This window comes from Piliocolobus tephrosceles, chromosome 12 (assembly GCF_002776525.5).
Source record: "Piliocolobus tephrosceles isolate RC106 chromosome 12, ASM277652v3, whole genome shotgun sequence".
NCBI classification, from domain to species: domain Eukaryota; kingdom Metazoa; phylum Chordata; class Mammalia; order Primates; family Cercopithecidae; genus Piliocolobus; species Piliocolobus tephrosceles.
The window spans coordinates 1,872,339-1,874,764 of NC_045445.1; the positions used below are offsets into that span (position 1 = coordinate 1,872,339).

At 54.9% G+C, this 2,426-nt stretch overlaps 1 protein-coding gene across 1 annotated transcript in view; it reads left to right on the top strand.

The window, feature by feature from the left end:
* The first annotated feature begins 592 nt into the window (after positions 1–592).
* Positions 593–2,426, top strand: part of LOC111535865 (paraneoplastic antigen-like protein 5) — a 6,009-nt gene continuing 4,175 nt past the window's right edge. Inside the window, exon 1 of the mRNA XM_023202098.2 lies at positions 593–676. The gene's annotated coding sequence lies outside the window, so the exon portion shown is untranslated. The remainder of the gene's footprint in view (positions 677–2,426) is intronic.

Genomic DNA, 2,426 nt, shown 5'->3' on the forward strand with positions numbered 1-2,426 from the left:
AGGTGCGTAATATTTGGTCGTGAAATCAGGAGAATAATGGGAGAATGGAATATTTTCAGTCATCTGGCTCTCAGTGAGCAGTGAAGAAAACTAATGCCCTTGTGAAATGCAGGCATTAGCTGTTTTTTTTTTTTTTGCCCTCCTCCCCTGGAACATAGTCCAATAAAAAACGGGGACTATGACTTTCAGGTAGCAAGCACGCTCACGTGGCCTATACGTTGCACGGGGTGTTTTGCACCCGGCCCTTCACCACAGGCTTGGGACGCCACAGTTCCCCTCCAATGGGGAACAGCCACAATGGCTGCTGGGCCAAATGGCACGTGGCGAGCCTGGCTGCCACCAGCGTCCAGCCAATAAACGACAGGACTGGGAGCTATTCTACAATGTAACTGGCTCCCAGCTGGGCTTGCATTCTCTGTTCTCAAAAGTGCAGGCTGACTCAGGCTGGCACGAGGGGGCGGGGTGAGGAACCACCTTGCGGGAAGTAGCAGCGTTTATGTCACCAGTGCGCAACCGTGAGCGGGCCGTGTGCAGTTCCGCTGGGGGAGTGGTGTCATCTCCAGACAACCTCTTCCCGCCACAGCCTCGTGGCGCAGTCGGCGCAGAGGCAGCAGCCGCCATAGACGTGTGGTGGTCGCGCTGCGCGGGAACACCGGCTTGGAGGCACCTCCGGCAGGTACAGAGCTGGACCCCAGGCTCAGACAGCAGCCCAGATTATGGGGGATCCCCCTAATAACCCTTACTATTTTCAACGGGGTCTAGGGGCTGGTGGCCGTAGGTTTCCATGGAGGCGGGATCCCACTAGGTCACACACAGCACGCCGAGGAATCCCTGCCGTTTCCAGGCAGAACTTCAGGGAGACCTGGCCAGGTGCGGTGGCTCACACCTGTAATCCCAGCACTTTGGGAGGCCAAGGCGGGTGAATCACCTGAAGTCAGGAGTTGGAGAGCAGCCTGGCCAACATGGGGAAACCCTGTCTCTCCTAAAAATACAAAAAGTAGCCGGGCGTGGTGGCGTACGCCTGTAATCCCGGCTACTCAGGAGGCTGAGGTCGGAGAATCGCTTGAACCCAGGAGGCGGAGGTTGCAGTGAGCTGAGATCATACGCTACTGTACTCCAGCCTGGGCGACAGAGTGAGACTCCGTTTCAAAAACAAAAAAAAGAAAAAAAAACTTCAGGGAGACCTATTCCACCCTCGACCCTGCCCGGAGACACTGCAGTCAGGACAGTAGCTCTTGGCCCTTGGCCTTGAGGGAAAGTGGCTTCGAACCTTCCCCTCCTAGATTCTGCCTGCTTCCACTGGTGTCGGTGGTGTGGGTGTATGTAAATAACAGGGTGGGGATTGGGGGGAACAGGGAAATGGAGGTGGCGGTTTGGGGACATCAGTTAGACTTGCGTGGAGGTAGGAATCGGACTTGGTGAGGGGGCAGGGCTTGGGGTAGGAATTGGACTGTGGGTGGGGGCAGGGCTTGAGGCGCGAGTTAGACTTGAGGCGCGAGTTAGAATTGGACTGTGGGTGGTGGAAGGAGTTGGACTTGGTGGGGGGGCTAGGCTTGGGGTAGAGGTGCAACTTAGTTGTAGGCGGAGTTTGGCAGCAGGGGTGCAAGTTTTGAGGTGGGGTTTAGGAAGGGGTGCAACACGGCTGCAGGGGCGGAGCTTGGGAGGGAATGGAGTTTGCAGTGGGGGTGGGGCCGCAACCTTACCTTAGGATCCCTTCTGCCCTAGCAGCAGGCCCCCCGCCCCCCTCCCCGCCCCCCACCTCCCTCCTCACCTCCCGCCCCTCTCACCATTCTTCCCCCCCCTCCTTCCCCCCCACCCCTCCCCCTTTCCCCCCTCCTCTTCCCTCTGCCAGTTGAGCCGTTTCTTCTACCCCTGCACCAGGGTCCTAGTGTGAAGGGGTGGCCTGCCCCTCCACACCTGTGGGTGCTTCTCGCTAGGTGGAAACGAGAGACTTGAGAAAAGAAATAAAGGCACAGAGACAAAGTATAGAGAAAGAAAAGCAGGGCCCCAGGGGACCAGTGCTGTGCTTTCAGAGGACCCACACTGGCACCGGTCTCTGAGTTCCCTCAGTATTTATTGCCAAAAAGATAAGGGAGTAAATCAGCAGTAAGGCTTACAGATACACGGAGCTGTTGCATTTTCCCAGTATCGGGCAGGAGACAGATGTTTTTCTTTTACTGAGATTTAAAGGAATGGTACTGACCTTCAAACCAAGCAGGCTTTGAACATTTATCTAACAAAGCACATTCCTTACAGCCCAGAATCCTTTCAACTTTAATTAGCACAGCAATGTTTCTAGCAAGGACAAGATTGGGGGTAGAGTCACAGATTAACAGCATCTCAAGTATAGAGCCGAATGAAGTCTCTTAAACTTACTTTTATCTATAATAACACAGCAACAGGCTAACCTATTTTTTCCCTACACA